The sequence below is a fragment of the Macaca thibetana genome, chromosome 4 (genome assembly GCF_024542745.1).
Source record: "Macaca thibetana thibetana isolate TM-01 chromosome 4, ASM2454274v1, whole genome shotgun sequence".
Taxonomy (NCBI): domain Eukaryota; kingdom Metazoa; phylum Chordata; class Mammalia; order Primates; family Cercopithecidae; genus Macaca; species Macaca thibetana.
In genome coordinates, this window is record NC_065581.1 from 152,052,723 (window position 1) to 152,076,877 (window position 24,155).

The window sequence follows — 24,155 nt, forward strand, 5'->3', positions numbered from 1 at the left end:
TTCTCTTTTTTGTCTTTACTATTCCCATCCTAATCTCATGTTTATCAATTTCTTTTAGTTGTTTCAAACATATTGTGTGTTTTATTTTGTTTTATTAATTTTTACTGGCATTATTATTTCCTTCCATATAGTTTCTTTGAATTTAGTCTCGCTCTGTCACTCAGGCTGGAGTGCAGTGGCGTGACCTTGGCTTACTGCGACCTCTGCCTCCCAGGCTCAGCCTTCCAAGTAACTGGGACTACAGGTGCACGCCACAACAGCCGGCTAATTTTTATATTTTTCATAGAGATGGGGTTTCACCATGTTGCCCAGGCTGGTGTTGAACTCCAGAACTCAGGTGATCCACTGCCTTGGCTTCTCAAAGTGCTGGAATTACAGTTATGAGCCACAGTTCCCGACCTACTTATATAATCTCTTGAGGTAGAGACTTTGATCTTTAGTATTCATTCACTTTTAATATATGCTTATACTTAATATGTTTAACTGTAAGTATATATTAAATATAAACATATATTTTAATATTTTAATGTATGTTTATACTTAATTCTATAAACTTTTCTTTAAGCAGGGCTTAAGCTGCATTCCATAAATTTGATGTCATAATTTCATTAGCATTTAGGTCAAAATAAATTCTAACTTCCATTGTAATTTCTTCATTCCCTCAGTTATTTAGGTATATATATTTTCATTTTCAAGCATTTGTGGGCATTTTTATTCATCCTTTTTGTTTATTTTTAGCCTTATTTTCCTGCTCTCCATTTTCAGCTAGCTAGTGAAATGCTCTTAAATCAGAAGGTATCCTCTTAGAAACAAACCGCAAGCCAGATATATACCAAGGCTGAGAACTGCAGCCCGAATTCCTCTGAGACTAAATTAATAAAAGAGTGATGCCAGGGATCAAGGAAAAATAATTTTAAGAAAAAGTTTCATGAACTGACATTATTATTTAAATAAAACTTTTGCAGATTCAACATTTTATTGCATTTTTATTACTACCTTAAAAACATTTATTGCAGTGACCATATTTTATTTTTCAGGCTGTGTTAGAGCAATGTCAAGGACCAGGTATAAGATTTATTGTAATAAATAAAAGTTACTTAAAGCATCTATATGCCATTTAGACCTATAGTTCTTTTACTGATTTTTAAAATATAGATAAAATTATAATGTTAATTTAGAGGAACTAAGTCACAGTCCAAGAGATTTACCAATAAACATGAAAACATTTTAAACAATACAAAGCAGGATGTGGACTATTGTTCTCTATTTCTAGCTTTAGCACTAGGATGGAAATCTGTAGCATTCTTCCCTTACAATAATCTTAGTTTTATTCTTTTATGTTTAAGCAATTCTTTATTTCTTCTCCCAGGAGCAAACAAGACTCAAGGTCTACAGTTGCCTCCCTCTGCCCTTGGACAAGTGAAAATCATTGTCATTGGACAATTATAAAAACATGTACCTTCCTAAGTCAATCAAGGGGGCATATGGCATGAATATTCATAATTTATTGAGAAGTCCTAATTTAAAAATTGTATTAAATGAATACTTTCTGTGAGAAAATTGCAAGCAGTTTTGTGAGAGGGAATTTTAAAATCTGATAAGATTATGTGGTTCAAAATATCTTATAAAGAATTAAAAGATGAAAATTAAATTAATAGATGTCATAGAAAAAAGCTACTAAATATAGCAAAATTTGTTAAATTATTAATATAAGGAAGAACAAAATATAGAGATTTTTTCTTTCAATTACATATATATTATATTTTTTTATGGTTCTATGAATTCATTTTTGTTGGGTAAAATATGCATACAAAAATTACCATCTTTACCATTTTTAATTGTACAGATCAGTAGTAATAAATATACTTATATTATTTTTTCCCTTTCATCTTCCCATCCTCTCTATCTTTCCAAGTCTTCCCACCACTCTACTCTTTATCTTCATAAGATCCACTTTTTACCTCTCATGTATGAGTGAGAACATGCGATGTTTGTCTTTCTGTGCTTGGCTTATTTCACTTAACATAATGGCTGTCAACTTACGTAATCATTCAAATGACCATGAAGTTAAGTGAAATAGGGATTTTTAAATTCATAATAAGATGATGTACAAAATGGAAATATATTAATTACAACCAAAATTAAATCAAAATATGAAATGTAAATTTCAAATAAGTTACAATTATTGATGTATTTCAAATTTCAAAATAAAGTGGAGAAGATCTCACATATTATTAGTTTTACTTTCAGAAAACGCAAAAAAGAAGAGACTACTATAATCTTCCATATGTAATTTAAGGAATTTATATATTAAGAATCAGCCTCATAAAAATATGAAATGACTTTTGTAAATGTAAATGACTTACTCTGATTTCAAAATTTACCATTGTCAAATAGAGCATAGATTGGATTATAAAATTAAGATTTCAAAGGGTTTAAAAATTATCATAGATTTATAAAATAATTTTTTCCCTTACACTTCTGCTTTGATAATCTTTCTTTTAACCTCTTTTTTTAAACATGTGCCATGGTCTAAGCCTAATTTAAAATATCACTCTTTTAGAGCATAGGAAGTCTGTTTAAAATAAGTGTTTTCATTAATATTTGTAGTAAGTGAACATTCTTTCTAAAGTAGTAGTAATGGTTGGGCAGTCATAGTTTGTAAGCAACAATGAGGATATAATTTTGTATAGTATTTGTATAGTATTGGTAAAGCATCCTTAAGAAAATAACTGGTTATCCAGACTTGTAATCTAGGATAGTGCTTATCATTTAGTAGTGATCAGGTATTTGATATGTGCTATGTAGTGTAACAAGCTGCTTACATGCAGAGTTTCATTTAATGTTAATAAATAACCTATAAATAATTATTTGACTCCTTTAGTGGATAAGAAAGCTAAGAACTAGAGAGGTTAAGCGTTGGCCCAAGGTCAATTGAATAATACTGATATTTGAATCCAATAAATCTGATTAAAATGCTCTCTTTTAATGTATTATTTTAAAAATACACAATAATTAATAAATATTATCAATCTCTATTACTTAGACAAATGACCTGATGAACTATGATATCTTTCATGTGAAAGATAATTATAGCTCTTTGATTGTCACTTAGAGCTTTCTGATGTTTGAGATGGTCTTGAATTTGGAATAGGAGATTCCAAAATCTATTGATTCTAGGAGACACCACTGGGAACAAAGAGTAACAAGCTATTCTTGTTCTCCAAATACCCTCCCTTATAGAAACTGTGCTAACTTTAAATATTGTTCTGGTTAATTTTGTTGACACCCAAAGAAGCAATGATCCAATAGGAATGAACAATAGATTTCTACTCTTGGAACTATACCTTCACCTCAACATCCAGATTTAACTGTTGAGGCAAATTTTAAACATAGTTACATGACAAATGTGCAGGTGATACAAATAATTAAAACTGGTTGTTTTTAAGTGCAAGGGTGCTCTTAATGCAAACATAGTTTTATTTTTAAATACTACACAAACCTTAGAAACGTAACCTTCTTTTCTTGTGTGAATTTCATGTTCAAATACCTGCTATTTCCTGGGAGTTTTAGACAAAGAGTTTCACTTTTATAGCCAAGGCTGCTATTCCAACTCCTTTCTAAACAGATGTAAGCTGTATTTTTGTGTGTTCAGGGGAATAATTGGTCCCCAGTTAGGTAAGGCTGATGGAAGAAAATCATATCCCACCCAGAAAAATGTTTCCTTACTGCTTTCAGCAATCCATTTTACAATTAACAGAAAATTGCTAAAATTGTGGTGGCAAGTTTAACTTACTAGCAGAATATGGTCAAAAAGGATTGTGGAATTCGCATAGGAATTTTTTTTTTAAATGTCATGATTGTATAATTTTAACTGGCTTTCTGATAAAGGAAAGGAATTCCCTTCTGAAGCATGAAACAAAATGTCTATTAACAAGCACCCCATAGGATTGTTTCTTTGCAATCGCTGTGTTTTTGTGGCAGTGAGAGATAAAAATTAATGTTCTTGGCTTTTGTTGTTGTTGTTGCTTATAGCAAAAACTGATGACATTCATGCATGATCTTTATACTATGTCAGTGTATTAGAATATCCATGAATAAGTGAGTTTATTATAAAGCTTATATCTCTTCTAACTAAATTGGAGACAGGAGATGTAATCATCTCATGCATTTTATTGCTATTGTAGTCTCACGTGATAACGCATTGTGGAATGTAGCTCACATGAGGACTTTATATAGTTTCTTCCAAATTTATTCAGTTCATCTTTGCTCTAGGATTTACATTGCCGTGGGTATTATTCTTAAACATCTTTACTTCATTGTATTCCCAATCCATCTCCAATTTTATTTTCTTCTCAATCTCCTCATGAAATAATGCCAAAACAAAGCAAACAGCTTAAAAAGGATATTACTTGTGAGTGTTTTTTGTTGTTGTTATAATAAATGAGTTGTTTCTCCATCAATTTGAGGCTATCTCTAACAGAAGAGTTACAGTAATTTAAATGATTATGATGATGTAATTGTATCTGTTCTTTGCTTTACTTTATCAAGAGCCAAACAAAGTCAGAGTCAACAGACTTTGCTTCTAATATTTACTAACATCTTAAAATTAGTCCTTAGAGTGCCATAGCATTTTCTCTAAACAAATTACATTTTGTCCAGGTAGAAACAGGTCACTCTAAGTCTCTGTATTTTATAATGTAAGAGATCCTAGAGCTCATCTAGATCAAAGTGTTTATTTCAAAATTAGGAAAGCAGAGGAGGCCAGAGACCTGTGTGCGGTGACTTGCTCAAGGGCTCTTAAACATGTGGCAAGTCTGAAGAATCAACTTAGGCTTAGACTCCCAGTCCAGAACCCTGAACATTACGCTGTCTTCACTATGTGAAGGCACATTTATGTCCCAGATATACGTAAATATACTTCGTGATTCTCTGTGTCTCTAAAGGTACAGCTATTGGTGCAAGATCAAAGCAAGTGGTTAAATGGGGAGAAGCATAGAATTTGACTGGTATTTTAAAGGTACAAATACAGGATCATACATGACAAGTGAAAGTTATTTTAAGCCATGAAGGTCATAATGAGTTCATGTTCTGTCAACAATAAATTTGAACAAGCTGCAAGGTAGAGAAAGTATATACCAAGGAAGTTTTGCTGAAAATAAACAAAATACAATATTTACATAAAAGAGATGGCCCAATGTCACCTTTGATGAAAATATTTGAATTATGTGCTTTATTCTGCAAACAAATAATTGAAATAATTCATAAGGTAGTTTTGAACAAAGAATGTAAAATGTCAATTATTTATGTGAACTATAGGAATCACTGCTTTGAAAATATAAAAATGTTTATTTTTGATTATTTTTTTTCTCCCTCAGGAGATATCTACTTAAGTAACTAATTCAACTTAGTACTCTTTTTCACTCTTACCTGAGAATATGTCTTATTGTCTGAAATACCATAGTTTTTTCTAATTTAAATAAATAAATATATAGTAAATATATATTTAAGTGATATTGTGCATCTTTATCCCATATCTATTATCATATCTATTATCTATTATCATATCCCATATCTATTATCATAGCAACAACTTCTTTTCAAAGCATTTTTTTCTTTTGAGAATGTTAAACTGTAAAAATGCTAGAAGTGGTGCATAAATAATACTAGCAAAAGTGTCATGGGTTTCTAATCAATCATTTTCTTTAAATGATATAGAAAGTATTTTAAACATGTCTAAAATTAGTAGACGAAGTACAATGTGATAATCAATGAATTGTACATATTTCAGAATACCCACAATCACTAAGTATCTGTCAAGTGTACTTAAATTTAAAATAACCAGACTTTTGCCTTCCAAAGGTTTTGTTGTTGTTATTGTTGCTTGTTGGCTTTGCTATCATTATTTATTTATTTTTAAAAGATGCTCAAAGATGTGATCCCTCTCCATAGAGAAGGATGGTTTTGCAGATTAGGCATTGTTTGTGGCGTTATTTATTATTTAGAATGGTGGTGGGAAGTTCCTTGCTCAATTCCTGTTTCCTCAAGGTCCCAAGTAGTTATTGTTTCCTTTAGACACAAATATTCTGAAGGTCTGCCCTGCCTTGCGTGTGCTTCAGAGGAAGGGAAGGGATGCTGTTTTTCCCTTCCCGATTGTACACCTGATTCTGATGGTGGAATGGGGGTGGAGGTAAACCATGTGTCAGAGAGCCTGTTTACCTAAATGAGGAAGCTCCCTCTAACTGCTGGATTTTGCTCTCCCTTCACATAGTTAAATGCATGTTCGATTGTCGCAAAATGTTACCAAATTGTTTAAAAACCTGCAATCAATTATTTTTTCAAAACCTGAGAACGTCCTTTAGAGACTATAGATTATTTTATAAGAAAGTAAGCTGATCATGTACAACTCTTGGTAGGGGCAACACATACATAGGTTAGAATATCTACTGTTCTTTTTAAAGAAATTATATTGTGTTCAACGTATTTGTCACTTTTAAAGTATCTAAGGATAAGTCAAAAGGTATTGTTTACTGATAAGATCTTCATTACATTCACTCCTTTCAAAGCACTTGCAACCTAGCATAGGTAAAATATTTCTCTTTATAATGTTTATTCAAAAGATTCAAAATCTTTTGAATCTTTTGATTTTTGCCTCCTTTCCATTTTATAGAACAAACTTTAAAACATTCCAAACATATATCGAACTCTTACGATGTGCTAGGCACAATATTAGGTGTGAAGAATATGAATAATAAGAAAACTCTGGCCTCACAGACCTTTCTAATGCAAAAGATGGATACTATAATAATATTTGTGTAATATAATAATATGGATACATAACAATCATATGCATAGGTATAAAATTGAAAATTATCAATCCGTGGAATAAATGCAAGTACATATCACAAGAGATAGGTGAAGGGTGACAGATTTGGGGCAGGCTTCCAGAGGAGGACCTTACTCAACAGATTTTGACAGGTATATAATAACTCACCAAATAAGGAAAAGGTAATGGGGTGGGAGTGGGTTCTGAATAACCCAAGAAGAGGGCCGGTGTGATAGGTTCAATAGTTCCTTAACAAATTCATGGATTAAAATCTGATCCCCAGTACTTTATAAACTTATTTGGAGATAGGGCCTTTACCATGTTAAAATGAAATCATTAGGGTAGGCCCTAATCCAATATGACTGGTGTCCTTACGAAAAAAGGTACATTTGGAGACAGAGCGGCATACAAGGAGAATGTCACATGAACATCAACACAGAGGTCAGAATGATGCGTCTACAAACCAAAGAACACCAAAGATAGCTGGCAAACCACCAGAACTAGGAGAGAGCCTGAAACAAATTCTTCCTCACTGCCCTTAGAAGGAACTAACCCTGTTGACACCTTGATTTCAGAATTCCTGCTTCCAGAGCTGTGAGACAATACATTCTTGTTGTCTAAGCCACCCATTTTGTGATATTTTATTACAGCAGCCCTACCAAACGAATACAGATGTGCTGAGTCTTGGTAGTAGGAAGAATAAAAATATGAGTTGCGTCAGGAACTACTAATAGTTGTGAATTCCAGGCTCATAGAAACATTCAATGGCAAAGTACTTGAAAGTGAGAATACGGGAGTAGACAATAGTGGCTTCCAGAGAACCATGCTCAGGAGTTGGATTCTATCAAGTAGATAATGGTAAATAAATCAGGAATCTTAATTAACAGAGTGATATGGCCATATTTTTGTTTACAAAAAGATCATCCCAGCAGCAATCTGAATACTGTTTTGAGGAAAAAAAGAGTGGGAAAAGGAGGTATTATAAATAGGAGTTCTCCTTGGCAATGCTTACCAGAGTTTAGTGATGCATGGGCAATTTAAAAGTATTTGTAGGGGAGTTTGCAGATGGTACCTGTCTTAGTTTGTTTTGTATTGCTACAACAGAATATCACAAGCTGAGAAAATTTTGAAGAACAGAAACCTATTTGCCTCACAGTTGTGGTGGCTGGGAAGTTCACAATCAAGACGCCGTATCTGGCGAGGGCCTTCTCACCCATCCTATGGTAGAAAGGCAAAAAGAGGGTGAGAGAGAAAAAAGATCAAACTTGCAGCCTTAAATCCTTTTACAATCCTCATTAATACATTCATGAAGGTGAAGCCCTCATGATTGAAACACCTCCCATTAAGTGACACCTTCCAATACCGTTGCATTGGGAATTAAATTTCCAATATATGCTTTAGAGGGGACACATTTAAACTGTAGCACTTCATCTCTGGCCCTCAAAACTCATGTCCTTCTCACATGCAAAATAAATTCTTTCAACCTGATAGTCCCCTAAGTATTAACTCATTCCAGCACCAACTAAAAGTTCAATGTCCAGATTCTCATCTGATATGGTTTGGCTATGTCTCCACCCAAATTTCATCTTGAATTGTAGTTTCCATAATCTCTATGTGTCCTGGGAGGGAACTGGTGGGAGGTAATTAAATCATGGGGGTGGTTGCCCCCATCCTGTCTTCATGATAGTCAGTAAGTTCTCACAAGATCTAATGATTTTATAAGAAGCTTTCCCCACTTTGCTCAGCACTTCTCTGTCCTGCTGCCATGTGAAGATGGATGTGTTTGCTTCCTTTTCTGTCATGATTGTAAGTTTCCTGAGGCCTCCCCAGCCATTCAGAACTGTGAGTCACTTAAATCTCTTTCCTTTATAAATTACCCAGTCTCAGGCAGTTCTTTATAGCAGCATGAGAACAGACAAACACATCATCTAAATCAGATATGGGTGAGAGTCAAGGCAGGATTCTTCCTGAGCCATATTCTCCTCCAGCTGTGAGCCTGTGAAATTAAACAAATTGTCTAGTTCCAAAACACAGTGGTGGAACAGACATAGAATAGAAATTTCATTCCACAAGGAAGAAATTAGCAAGAATAAAGGGATAGCAGTTACCACGTAAGTCCAAAACTCAACAGGGAAAACAACATTAGGTCTTAAAGCTGGAAGGTAATTTTTTTGACTCCATGTTCCACATCCTAGATACGCTGGGACAGAGTTGGGCTCCCAAGACCTTGGGCAGCCCTGTCCCTATGGCTTTACTGGGCTGTCTACCCAGCAACTCTTACAGATTAGAGTCTAGTGCTTATAGCCCACCAAGGCTGGAGTTGCATGCTGGTAGCTCTACAGTTCTGAGTTCTTAGGATTTGCCTTGCTCTCCTGGCTCCACGAGGCATTGCCCTATTGATGTCTCCCTGCAATGGCTCTTCCTTTGTGACAAATCTCCACTTGCTCCCCCAGTCTATCTGGGACATTCTTTGAAATTTAGGTGGAGGCCACTATGGCCCTACAGCTCTCAAATTCTGTGCGTCTGTGGAGTCAGCACCACATGGACATTGCCAAGACTTACAGCTTGCTCCTTATGGAATGATCGCCCAACCACACCTGGGCCCACTTGAGCCACAACTGAGGTGACCAAGGAATACTGCGCAGGAATGTGGGGAACAGAGGCCTGATGTGGCCCTGAGTAGTGAGTTTCTAGACTGTGCTCTGGTTCCATCTACTGAAACCATTCTGCCCTCCTGGAGCTCTGGGCCTTTGATGGCAGGAGCAGCTTCAAAGATTTCCAAAATGTTTTTGGAGTCATTCTCCCTTTGTTCTGATGAGTAGAACCTGATTTTCTCCTATCCATATTGATCTCTCTTGCAAACAAATGCTGGGCTACACCCTTAATATTCTCTCCCAAACATGCTTTTTTATTCATTATATGACCAGACTGAGAGTTTTCCAAATTTTTCTGTCTGATTCCCTTTTAATTATAAATTTTGCCTTTAAACCAATTTTATTTTCTCTCATTTTACTGCAAGTGACTAAAATAAGTCATGCACCATCTTGAATTCTTTGCCACTTAGATATTTCTTCTGCCAGATATCCTAGTTCATCATCTTAAGTTTTGCCTTTTACAAAGTCCTAGTGCAAAGTTCTCTGCAACTGTATAAAAAGGATGGCCTTGGCCAGGGGCGGTGGCTCACGCCTGTAATCCCAGCACTTCGGGAGGCTGAGAAGGGTGGATCACGAAGTCAGGAGTTCAAGACAAGGCTGGCCAAGATGGTGAAACTCCATCTCTACCAAAAGTACAAAAAATTCGTTGGGCGTGGTAGTGGGTGCCTGTAATCCCAGATACTCAGAAGACTGAGGCTGAAAACTGCTTGAACCCAGGAAGTGGAGGTTGCAGTGAGAGGAGATTGTACCACTGCACCACTCCAGCCTGGGTGACAGAGCAAGACTCTGTCTCCCCCCTGCCGCAAAAAAAAGGATGACCTTTACTTCACTTTCTAATATCTGTTTCTCATTTCTATCTGAAACCTCATGAGAATGTCCATATTTCTAGCAACATTCTGATGACTACCACTTAAGTAATCTATAAGAAGATTTAAGATTTCTCTACTGCTCTCTTCTTCTGAGTCCTCATCAGAATTGTCTTTAATTCTTTATTCATGGCAAGATAGGCCTTTTCTAGCATGCTCCTCTAAATTATTTCAACCTTTGCCCATTGCCCAGTTTCAAAGCTGCTTCCACATTCTCAGGTGTTTATTACAGCAACAGCCCTATTTGTTGGTACCAATTTTCTGTCTTGGTCCCTTTCAAGTGACTATAAAGAAAATAATACAAACTGGTAATTTATAAAGCACTGTGGGAGGCCAAGGCAGGCAGATCACCTGAGGTCAGGCGTTCGAGAGCAGCCTGACCAACGTGACAAAATCCCTCCTCTACTAAAAATTACAAAAACATTAGCTGGGTGTGGTGGCACATGCCTGTAATCCCAGCTACTCAGGAGACTGAGGCAGGAGAATTGCTTGAACTCAGGAGGTGGAGGTTTCAGGGAGCTAAGATTGTGCCATTGCACTCCAGCCTGGATGACAGAGCAAGATTCTGTCTCAAAAAAAAAAAAAAAAAGAATAGATGTTTATTTAGCTCACAGTTCTGGAGGTGGGAAGTCCAAGATTGAGGGGCTGCATCTGGTGAGGGCCTTCTTGCTGTGTCATCTCATGCCAGAAAGGCAAAGAGAGTATGAGACAGAATAAGAGATTGAACTCACAGCCTCAAGTGCTTCTATAATTGGCATTAATCTATTCATGAGGGTGGAGTCTTCATGACATAAATTTCTTCCCTTAGGCCTCATCTCCCAACAATATTGCATTGAAGATTAAGTTTTAAACACATGCACTTTAGGAGACACATTCAAATCATAGCAGTACCAAAGAGTATACCCTGCAGAGACCGAAAGCATCAAACCAAACCATTGGGAAGTTCATTCAAATTTTTCTTCTCTACGTTAACTAAAATCAAAGAATGAGGAAAATGTTGCCTGCGCCTGAGAAAGGCTCACTATTTCTTTTCTTTAAATTATAGCCATTATACTCCATGGAAAATACTAGACAGGGATTTTTCTTGATTTATTAGGAATAGACTCCATACGATAAGGTGCATTTTGGTAATCACGAGTACTCTTACTTACTAATGGCTAAACTCCCTAAGGGTTAACCACAATCTTTTGTTGGCTGTTTATTAAGCAGCCTGCAGTATAGGTAATTAATTTACCGAATGTTTCATGCAGGCTAGTTGAACCAGCCTGAAGAAAATCACATGTTGGAAAGCCAGAGTCTTAGAAGTGAAAATTACAAAGCAGAGAGTCTTTTGAGCCAATCGGTCTATTCAGTCCCTACTTGATGTTTGACAATATTACAAAGGAGCATGACTGTAAATAAAAGCAAGTCTAAAAATACATTTTTGTGTGCTTGGCAAATTATTACTTTAATGTGGTGGCTTAAGTACTTCTTTGTGTTTCATTCTTTTTTTTTTTTGGCATAAACTTAGCACATATGATAGCATATTGACGTTTCCATCTGTGGCGTCCCAGAATATCTGTGCAGAGCCTTATATAACTATACTGATAAATAGTCTTGTTATATAATTATTTATTATTTATATGAAATGTATTTATATATTTATCTTTATTATATAAATATAGCTTGTTTTATTCACGTTGTCTTATTGCACTTCACAGATATATTATTTTTATTTTAAGATCAAGGTTACAAGTGCAGGCTTGTTACATAGGTAAACTTGTGTCATGGGGAGTTGTTTTACAGATTATTTTATCACCCAGGTATTAAGCCTGGTACCTATTAGTCATTTTTCCTGATCTTCTTCTTCCTCCCATCCCCTCAACCTACAGTAGGACCCAATGTCTGTTGTTTCCCATCTTGTGTCTGTGAGTTCTCATCATTTAGCTCCCACTTATAAGTAAGAACAAGTGGTATTTGTTTTTATGTCCCTGTGTTAGTTTGCTAAAGATAATGGCTTCTAGCTCCATCCATGTCCCTGCAAAGGACATGATCTCATTCTTTTTTGTGGCTGCATATAATTCAATGGTGTATATGTACCACATTTCCTTGATTCATTCTATCATTGATAGGCATTTAGGTTGATTCCATGTCTTTGCTATTGTGAATAGTGCTGCAATAAACATACACATGCATGTGTCTTTATAATAGAATGACTTATATTCCTTTGGGTATACGCCAAGTAATTGGTATATCCTAGGTCACTTAAGAATTATGCTATATTTAATCTGCTTCTAGATTTTTGAGGAATCACCACAGTGTCTTCCACAATGGTTGAACTAATTTAAACTCCCACCAACAGTGTATAAGCATTCCTTTTTCTCCACAACCTCATCAGCATCTGTTATTTTTTTGTCTTTTTAATAGTAGCCATTCTGACTGGTGTCAGATGGTATCTCATTGTGGTTTTGATTTGCATTTCTCTAACAATCAGTGATATTGAGCTTTTATTCATATGACTGATCATTGACCACATGTATGTGTTCTTTTGAAAAGTGTCTATATTCTTTGCCCACTTTTTATAAGGTTGTATGTTTTTTTCTTGTAAATTTGTTTAAGTTCCTTATGGATGCTGAATATAGACCATTGTCGAATGCACAGTTTGCAAAAATTTTCTGTCATTCTGCAGGTTGTCTGTTTACTCTGTTGATAGTTTCTTTTGCTCTTTAATTAGATCTCATTTGTTAAATTTTACTTTTGTCAAAATTGCTTTTGGCATCTTCATCATGAAATCCTTGCCCTTGCCTATACCCTGAATGGTATTGCCTAGGCTGTCTTCCAGGGCTTTTGTATTTTTAATGAATTGGAGGTATGCAACAACCCTGCATGGAGCAAATCTATTGACACCATTTTTCTAATAGTGTGTGCTCACCTTGGGTCTCTGTGTCACATTTTGGTAATCTTGCAATATTTTAAAATTGCTCCATTTTATTACATCTGTTACGGTGATCTGTGATCAATGATCTTTTATATTACTATTGTAATTGTTTTGGGGGCACCACAAGTCATGCCCATATAAGATAGTGAACTTAGTAATTTTGCATGTGTTCTGTCTGCTTTGATGACTGGGTGTCCCACCTTCTCTCTCCTTCTCCTCAAGCATCCCTGTTTCCTGAAACAGAGTATTATTAAAATTAGGACAATTAATAACACTGCAATGGCCTCTAAGTATTCAAGTGAAAGGAAGAGTTATACATCTCCCACTTCCAATTAAAAGCTAGAAATAAATGATTAAGCTTAGTAAGGAAGCCAGGTCAAAAGAAGAGATAGGCTGAAAGCCAGGTCTCTTGCTACAGATAGTTAGCAAAGTTGTGAGTGCAAAGGAAAAGTTCTTTAAGAAAATTAAAACTTCAATTCCAGTGAACACATAAATGATCATGAAAGAAAAATAGTCTTATTGCTGATATGGAGAAAGTTTTAGTGGCCTGGATAGAAGATCAAACCAGCTACAATATTCCCATAAGCCAAGGCATAATTCAAAACAAGGACCTAACTTTCTCTAATTTTATGAGATAAGGAAGTTGAAGAAAAAATGTTGAAAGCTGAGAGCAGTCAGATCATGAGGTTTAAGAAAATACGCCATCTCCATAACATAAGAATGCAAGAAGAACAAATGCTGATGTAGAAACTGCAGCAAGTTATCCAGAGGATCTAGCTAAGAACATCAATGAAGATAGCTACATGAAACACCAAATTTTCAATGTAGACAAAACTGTCTTCTGTTGGAAGAAGATACCATCTAAGGCTTTCATAGCTAGAGAGGGGAAGTCAAAGCCTGCTTCAAAACTTCAAAGGACAGGCTGACTCTCTTGTTAGGGGGTAATGCAGTTGGTAACTTTGAGTTGAAGTCAATGCTCATTTATCATTTTGAAAATCCTAAGTCCCTTAAGAATTATGCCATATTTGCTCTGTCTGTACTTTATAAACAGAACAACAAATCCTGGATGATAGCACATCTGTTTGAAATATGGTTTACTGAATATTTTAAGTCCACTGTTGAGACCTACTGTTCAGGAAAAAAGATTCCTTTTAAAATAGTATTGCTCATGGACAATGTACCTAGTCAGCCAAGAGCTGTGACAAATATGCACAAAGAGTTCAGTGTTGTTTTCGTATTCGCTAACACAGCATTCATTCCACAGTCCATGGATCAAAGACTAATTCTGACTTTTAAGTCTTATTTTTTAAGAAATACATTTTTTTAAAGCTGTAGCTGCCATAGAGAGTGATTTCTCTGATGTGTCTGGGCAAAGTAGACTGAAAACTTTCTGGAAAGCATTCACCATTCTAAATCCATTAGGAATATCCATGATTCATGAAAGGAAGTAGAAATGTCTACAATAATAGGAATTTATAAAAATTTGATTAAAGCACTAAGACATAGCTTTGAGTGGTTCAAGCTTCAGTGGAAGAAGTAACTGCAGACATGCTGTAAATACTAAGAAAAGTGAGATTAAAAATGGAACTTGAAGATGTAACTGAATTGCAGCAATCCCATGATCAAACTTGAACAGATGAAGAGTTGCTCAATTCTTATTGAGCAAAGAGAGTGGTTTCTTGAGATAGAATCTATTCCTGGCAAAGATGGTATGAACATTATTAAAAGGACAACAAAAGATTTAGGGTATTATATAACTTTTTTGATAAAGCAGTGACAGAGTTTGAGAGAATTTATTTCAATTTTGAAAGAAGTTCTAGTGTGTGTGTGTGAGTCAGTTTTATGTTGCTATAAAGGAATACCTGAGACTGGGTAATTCATAAAGAAAAGAGATTTATTTGGCTCATGGTTCTGCAGGCTGTATAAGAATGGCTCATGGTTCATGAAGGTTATGTAAGCATCTACACTACTTCTGGTGAGGCCTCAGGAAGCTTTTACTCGTGGTGAAAGGCAAACTGGGAGCACACATGTCACATGGCAAAAGGAGGAACAAGAGAGAGATGCCAGGTTATTTTAGATAATCAGCTCTCATATGAACTAACAGAGCAAGAGCTCACTCATTACTGTGAGGATGACATCAAGCCATTCATGAGGGCTCTGCCCCCTTGACCCAAACACCTCCTACTAGGCCCCATCTCCAACACTGGGGATCACATTTCAACACGCAATTAAGAGGGGACAGACATCCAAACTATAGCAGTGGGTAAAATACTAACAAACAGCATCATATTCCACAGAGAACTCTTTTGTGCAAGGAAGAGTCAATTAATGCAGCAAACTTCATTGTAGTCTTACTTTTAAAAATTGCCACAATCACTCCCTTGTCAGTGAGCAAACATCAACACAGAGATAAGACCTTCCAGCAATGAAAAGATTAGGACTTGCTAAAGTCTCAGTTAGTCGTTAGCATTTTTTATCAATAAGGTATTTTTAAATTAAAGTATGTACATTTTAAAGACATAATGCTATTGCACAGTATAGTGTAAACATAACTTTTATATGCATCAAGAAACCAAAAAACATGTGTGACTAGCTTTATGGCAATATTCATTTTATTGCAGTGATTCTGAGCCAAACTCACAATATCTCCAAGGTATGCATGTGTATTTATCAGAGGACAACTCACTACCAGTCCACCCATGGCTTTTTCAACTGGAAACAGAATTAAGACCAGATTATCACATTACTGTAGAGATAGGAAAGATTTCTGAAGAATTTTCTGTAAATGTATAACACAAAAATAAAATCCATGCAATAATTACCAGACTAAATTGTACCTTGTGTTCAGGATATTATTCTCCAATTCTTTTCAGAAATGAGATAGAAGTGTTTCAGAAGGACAACCATTGCTTCAGGGTATAAAAACATATATTAACAATTTTCAGCATTACTGATCCCTTATCATATACCAAGGACTTTTCCAAATAATTTGTATGCTTCACTTTATTGAATTCTCATAATAGTGCTATATAGAATTATGATTATGATTCTTATTTTACATGGGAATTTAGTCTTAGAAAGATGAGTAAATTGCCTAATAAGTGTAGAAAATGATGAAGCTGTTTTCCTGAAAAAGCAACAACTATTAGGAAAAACGATGTCAAATGCTCATATAAAACAGTGTATGTTTCTGTGTATATAGTGTGTGTGTATGTGTTTGTGTATGTGATTGCATGTGCTGTGTGTGTGTATGTTTGTGATATATGAGAGTGTGTGTTGTGTATGTGCATGCACTGTGCATCAGGGTCAGAGACTGAGGGAGGACAGAGGAAGATTCTTTCATCATTCTTTAGGAGACTGTGTTGGTGTGGTCCATTCCTATAATGAGGGTAATATGATTTTTTTTTTGGATTTGAGGAGACGTGTCAGTATTTAGTAGGCCCCCTCAAATGAATTGTCACTTGAAAAATGAGGTTATTTATAATCATAGATTTGTATTGCACAAGCCTTTTCCCTTTCCTTCATACTAGCCATTCTCATAGGAGCAAACACAAAGCTGCAACCCAAATGACTCGGTTCTCATAAGGTCTTATAAACTGAACAATAATCACCACATTAAAATAAAGCAGACTCAGGAACCTTACATGGACATTCAGAATGCACCTAATTATGTACCTGCGGGCCCATCCTGTGCACTTAGATTGTGTAATGCTTAAATTTGGTTTGCAGCTTTTCTTTGCTGGGGTTGAGTGATTCAAAGAGAAGAGATGAAACTGTATAGCCTAAGGAAGAAGTTGTTTCTAACAGGCCTCAGGGTTTGAAAAATGGATAGACTCCTGATTGCAAAATCCCTGTCTCCGAAGAGGAGGGGGATTATCTTTTCTCCCAACTTCAAATATTCCTGTCACAGAACTTGCACTTCTATGTTTTGGTTTCCTTTTATCCAGATGGAAACTTTTATTTGACGGGATTTAATCTATATAAACAAATGCAAAATATTAAACTTAACAAATATGACGAAACATATATTTCACTTTTTAGACTCTCTATGACTTTGGGGCTTGTCTGCCAGTTTGCTATAGTCACTTCATAGAATGATGTTGCTGACCTCAACCAGTGCCTCTCCAAGAACTCAAAGGGTAGCAGAGCTTCTTACATGGGACAGGGACTCCTTAATTTAAACATTTTGTTTTCAATTCCCTCACACCTGCTACTGGATCCAGGGAGGAGGTTTGAAAAACAGGGAGATACAGTGGGTGAGATCTTAGTTCAGGGCTGCAAAAACAAGCACTGTTTGTTTGTTTTGCAAAAACAAAAAATGGCCGCTTCCTCTCTGAAGACGCTTGATAAGCACTCCTGAAGGTCTGTGTTGGGCTCTTGATGAAATTACTCTTTCTATCTTAAGTCACAAAAAGAGCCTATAGTCCTCATTGTTAACACAGGAGTTCACACCCCATTTCCTCAATACCTCCCTTTCTTTTTCACACGCCTCTTTCCTTTTCCTTCTGGCTTCAACAAACGTAGGGAGCGTGAAGACACAAAAACAACACACACCCAAAGGCACGTACATGCGCACACACAGACAGCTCACACCTCACAATTGTTGTACTAAAATGTAAAATACCAGTATTTTCAAGATTAGCATTTCATTTGCAAATGGATTGTCCAAAATATGGCAAAGAAGTAGAAAAGAAATATGTGCATTTGCTCCTTTCCCCCATGTTATCAGAATGAGAGTACACTTGAGTCTGCAGATATGAGAAAAAGTAATCTCAATAATATAAAAACACTAAGTTCAAGTAGTTATTTGCTTACTGTAACAAATATTTATTAAGTGCAGCAGTCTTGTTCACTTTGTATAACGAGAGTAGCAATCCAGGTTTGTAACACATAAACATAAATTACTACAAATGTGCTAATTCTCAGGAAAAAGATGGATCTTTTAAGATGTAGATAAGAATACCAAGTTTAACTGTTTCTGTGACTATACATTTGGAATTCACTTACTATATTGGCTTTCCTAAAAGACAATTTATAAGGTAAGCAAAGCCTTCTGAAATAGGATGAACCCCCCGCTGAGAAGGAATAGACAGTAACTCATAACCACCACCATATGATTGAAAGAAGATACAGTGGCTTTCTAAGAAAACATTTGTGACTTAAACTATTTTGTGAGTTCATGTTTGACTTATAATTCACTAAAAGAGCACAAATACCGGAAGGGGAAATTCTGCTACTGACTTTTATAACATTTCAAAGAAGGAGAAGCCCAGGTTTGAGCTACCGAAGTCATTCTTGTCACAGTTTTCCCAGAAACATGAGCCATTTGTTTCTAAAGACAGTTATCATTTATGGAGATAATATTGTCAGTATTGGATTTTATCTAACATGTATAGAGAAAGCAGTTTTCCTCTATGTCTGTACTATATATGCAAATTTGAGTATTTGAAATGTGTCTTGTTCAAAGAGAGCTATGTGGTAAATATTTCAGAGACATTAAAAAATGTACAATATCTTGTATATAATTTTTATACTGATTACATGGTGAAGGATATTTTGGATACATTGGGTCAGTAAAATGTATTATTAAAATTAATTTTACCTGTTTCATTCTACTTTTTTAAAAATGTGGCTGCTAAAGTTTAAAATTACAAAAGTGACTCACTTTCTATTTCTATTAGGAAAATTCTCCTCTAGATATTTCATTTTATTTACATGATGTAACCAGCTGTGAGGATACCTTTTGAATTAAGAGGGTTAAATTTTTTAAAAATGTAACTTTAAATTTGTGATTAGATGTTCAATGTCACTTTTTTCCCTACGAAATGCCAAGGAGTTATTAATAGCGAAAAATTTAAATTTAATAATAATCTGTCTTTTGATATGAGCTTAATATTTCTCCATTATATGTGTGTATATTTCCAAGATGATTAATGGCTACTTTCCGTCTTCAGATTAAGGTTTTGCTCAAAAATACATCATCTTATTGCTGCCAACACAGCTACTTTCCGCCATGGCCACACTCTTCTATGTTGAGATTCTTGGATATTCTTTCAATCCTAAGAGCTTATATTTTTACAGTTTTGAATATTAACTCCATAGACAGCAGCCTACTCTGCCCTGAAAAACATACAAGCAATTAGTGTGTCCGTCAGTCAATCAACAACATTCATTGAGTGCTTTCTTTATTGCTCTCAGCTAATGCTTTTTGAAGATGGAGAATGATAGTCTTGGCTCCTATTTTCAAGGAGGTGATAATTTTACAGTTGAAGAAACAAAATGACTTGCACCAAACAAAAGTGAAATAATACGTGATAGAAAGATTTCACATAAAAATAAACATTTTGGCTTCTCTTGAAAAATGGCAACCTTAGCTTGCAGTATTGCAATGGCAGCCATTGTCTAAAGCTATATAGCTACTGTATACATTAGACGGACATACGAGCTGAAATGTGCTACTTTACATTATCCACCTGGCTCTGATAGGTATTTGAGTTTTCAATTCCATGTCTTGGTAATTATTAATGCCCCTTTCAACTCCCAGCTTTGATTACGAGACCCTTGACTTGGTAATTTAGCAATCTGCCTTACAGGCTGTACTATCAAAGTAGAGTTGGATTCATTATCCTTCATAATTTCTATTAAAAAAGAAAAAGCCAGTAAATATTCCTTACCTCCAATAGTGGCAGGAAATATTACAGTGGCAATTTAAATAATAAACATTATGAAAAATCATCAATTATCCAGATGAACTTTTTGTGATAGTATAATTAACTCAGTATTTGCCAGATCTGGTTTCTATCACTTGTATGGGATTTTTTTGAGATAAAGAAATACTGGTACGGGATTAGTAATAATGTTACCCATTTGTTTATGTTATCTAGCAGGCAGAAAAGGGACAATCTGTATAGTAGATACTATGATGTCATTATTTAGTAGTTCATTCATAATTGAGAATGACAAGATGTCATTATGAAAAAATAAATAGCCAATTTCTCCATATGTTCCTTGATATTTAAAAAATGTGTTTGTCACACAAAATTCTCTATTGAGAACTACAATGGAGCTGGATTGTAGTGCTTGTATGTGGTAGAAGTGGCACAAATACCGGGAAAATTTAGCCAGACATTTCTTTCACTTGCCATTTCAACACTTTATGCTTCTTTTAAAGAGTGTGACAAATGATGCATTAGAATTCTGAGTAAACTTCTTCATCTATGAAAAGGAAACAGCACTGAACACTGTACTTTCTTATTTTCCTGGCAATTCCTTATAATATAGGTTAACAAGGCACCCTATTTGCCATCCTGTTCTTTCATAGGTAAAGAAACTGAAGACTCACCAGATGAAGTGTTATGATTAAGACTACTCAGTTGTTCAAGGTGTCCATAAAGAAAATAAACTGATAACTACTACCCTGCCTAGATTGTCTAATCAATAGATTAGGCTTGCTTGCTGACATCAGCATGGTATGACTTCCAAAATATTTTGGCAGAGCATGGCAAAGACTTTCATGTCGACATTAAAAATATGTTAAGAAAATAAAACCTTTGTTGGATCTCCTGATACTTATTTTATGTTTCGGTATTGTTTTTATTCTAAATTTATAATATGGATGAGTGGGGAGGTGGGGACATGATCATTTTAGAGTGTTGGACCTCTTCAAATCTTCTTCGGGCTTTCATGTTTGAAATTTATTTTGGTCTTTTATATTGATGACCACCTTTATATTTTTATTGAAGAGTCTCAAACTAACTTTGCATTATTTATGATTCATACAAAAGTCTGTGTTTTCATATCAGCCTTAGTTTCTCTGGGTCTTTCCCAAAGGTATGTGCTCCTTCGTTGAGGAATACCAGCACCTGAGAACAAAATTTCACTCCCTTGTACAACGCATGAGTAGAGACTGAATTGGGCATGAGGATGGAATGAGTGAAGCAACAGCCATAGCAGAGTGTTCTGAAGCCCGACTTCTGGAATTTTTCCTTCGTATAAAAGAACTTCTCGGGCGCCTAAGGCAAAAGATCACATGCAGATAAACAAGGCAGCAACTCCTCTCATCAAAAATACAACACATCTATCACATTAGAAAGTACTGCTATGAATTAGAATCCCCAAGATTAAAGGGACCATAGACTTCCTCTAATCTTTGCAAAAGCCGTATTATAAAATTGTGCATTTTAATGGGAGCACCTTTACATGAGTTACTACACTAGTGAAAGAAGATGGAATTTAATTATCCCTTCATTTGAATGCAACATTATAATCAGTTAAAGGGATGATTTTTATCTGTATCTTCAATTCACCTAAAATGTACGTGGTACACTTGACTTAAACATAATAAGAAACAGCACTGGATATTTGAAATCTGTGTTTTTGGCATCCCTTGGAAAGGATCTTGTAATATTAATAACACAGAATAAAAGTTTTAATATTCAACCATTAGTATTTCTTTAACAAATTTTGATGATGTGTATATTGGAATAAAGCAAATCAAATATGCAATGAATTTTTTTTTTTTTTTTTTTTTTTTTTTGAGACAGAGTTTCACTCTTGTTGCCCAGGCTGGAGTGCAATGGTGCAATCTCTGCTCACAGCAACCTACGCCTCCTGAGTTCAAGCCATTCTCCTGCCTCAGTCTCCAGAGTAGCTGGGATTACAGGCATTTGCCACCATGCCCGGGTAATTTTGTATGTTTTTTAAGTAGAGACGGGGTTTCTCCATGTTGGGTCAGGCTGGTCTCAATCTCCCTTTTGTATTTTAATAGCTTGTGATGAGGTAGGTTTACTCTCTAGCTATTGAGTCAGTTCCATTTGATATGGAGTTAAGTAACTCTTTTGATAATGATTTGGCTAATCACAATGCCAAGCCTCCAGTGCATGCAAAGTGGACGTGAACTGATGACAATGATATAAATTTAATTTGTCAGTGCCATGAGGAAAACAATGAGCCAGATATTTATAATAAGGAAAGACATAAAAGTATATCTTTACCAGACTCAACTAAGAGTTTCAGCTTAGATTGGACATTTTCTTTGAATCACCCTTGGAAAGGATAATAGATGTAATTTATATGTGTCTTGACTTTTTATTTATTTATGACACACAAACACCTTCCACAAAAATCTAAGAGAAGTTTGGCGTACGGTAGATGCATGAATGGCAACATTGTTGGTGATAATGATTGTGTCCCCCGTTCTACCTGTAGTATTGCTTAATTGAATAATGGGATTATGGGGAAAGCGGCAGAGCTCTCTATCGACCTACTACCATTAGGCTTTTACTAATTTGCTTATGTTGCATGTTTTATCAGCAACACACTGAGCAAATAGGTTTTCTGCCTGAATTATGAAATTCATTTCTCTGTTGATAGTTTATGAATATTAGCCATTGAACGACAGATTTTCTTGTGTGTGTTTGTATTCATTGCTCCCTAGAGTGGTTGTTATATGTTGAATATGCCAGCTGTCTCTTGGAACTACTTTACAAAATAAGAGGATTTTTTTTTTCCTTCATAAAGGGAAAGTCAAGCTCTATTTTCCCCCTACATTATTTGATAAAATTAAATATTGTAAAGGAACATTTCCTTTCCAAATTATTTCTTTCACATAAATGGCACTTACTTCAAAGATATTTTTCTTTATTTTCCCAAGTAGTGATGAGCAGCACGAAGGAATCTGACTTGAGTTTAATGGTGTTAGATGGTAAACACTGCATAGCACTTAGAATCCTCTTCAACAGTAATATGTGATAAGACATTTATATCAATAAAAAACTATAGAATAGGATCTGTAATTTCTACAAATTCTTTATGTTTGATATTTATTTCTGCAAATAGAAAATGGATATCTCGCTGAGAAGAAATGCAAAACGTAAGGAATCTGGGCAATGATAATTGTGTCTAGACATGGATGTTTTCATCTTTTCCTCCTCACCCCCATGCAGTGAGAAGTGGCTGTGAATTCTAAATCAAGAAGGCTGATATTGAAATCTACATACATTTCAATATAAGCAAGAATTATGGTTTGATGAAAGGATCACACCTTCTGGTTAAAATACAGTGGATAAAGACATGAGAAAGTGAAGTCTCATATGACACTGCTGAGAGTAATAAGCTTAGGAGACATCAGCAGGAAGAAGACCATGGGCTAGCTCAAGTATGACAGATCAGTGAGAATGGGATTACTTCTAAAACTGTCACACTTGCATGGGAGGCTTCCGTGCTCTTCTGCATAAATTCTTGGCTGACTGATGGAAAATTCTATAACCAGAGGATAAAAGTATCATCTCTAGAGCCTGACTACCTAGTACAACTGGGAACTAATTCAAAATATACAGCAAAAGCAATCCATGAGAATGCAGCCAATGGAAGATGAAGAAAAGTGAGCTATGTGGGAATAATATTCCATGAAAATGAAGGTCAGCTTCATAGGAAAAAAAAAACTCAACAGGATTTGCATATTAAGGAATTATCCTGACTTCCAAACTTGTTCCAAAGACCAATTAAACTGCAGAAAGAGAATCCATGCGATTTAGAAAGCCATTTTGCTGGGTCCTCCACAGGGAGAAAGAAAACAAGCAAGCAAAAATTCCTGCTTTGTGGTTATATTGAGATACAGAAAAGTTGTATCTGCCAATGGATAGGAGCCCATACACGCACATTCACTGTTCCAACATCCAAGCAATCACTGTCAGCTTATTCCAGTTAGCAAATCAGAGTGGGTTGTTTGAAAATCTTATTTTCTGAATGCAAAGACAATGTCACCTATCATTGGACCACATTAGCTAACTAGAAAGTGACTGCTTTTCCTTAGGCCTACTCAGGAACACACTTCCATCATTATAGGGTTTTATCCCTTACCAGGAGCTGGGATGAATCTTGTCTATGTGGAT

At 35.4% G+C, this 24,155-nt stretch overlaps 1 long non-coding RNA gene across 1 annotated transcript in view; it reads left to right on the top strand.

Annotated features, from left to right (window-relative positions):
* Positions 1 to 21,951, top strand: part of LOC126953619 (uncharacterized) — a 60,171-nt gene extending 38,220 nt beyond the window's left edge. The window contains exon 3 of the long non-coding RNA XR_007725277.1: positions 21,807 to 21,951. This is a non-coding gene — a long non-coding RNA (uncharacterized LOC126953619). The remainder of the gene's footprint in view (positions 1 to 21,806) is intronic.
* The last annotated feature ends 2,204 nt before the right edge of the window (positions 21,952 to 24,155 follow it).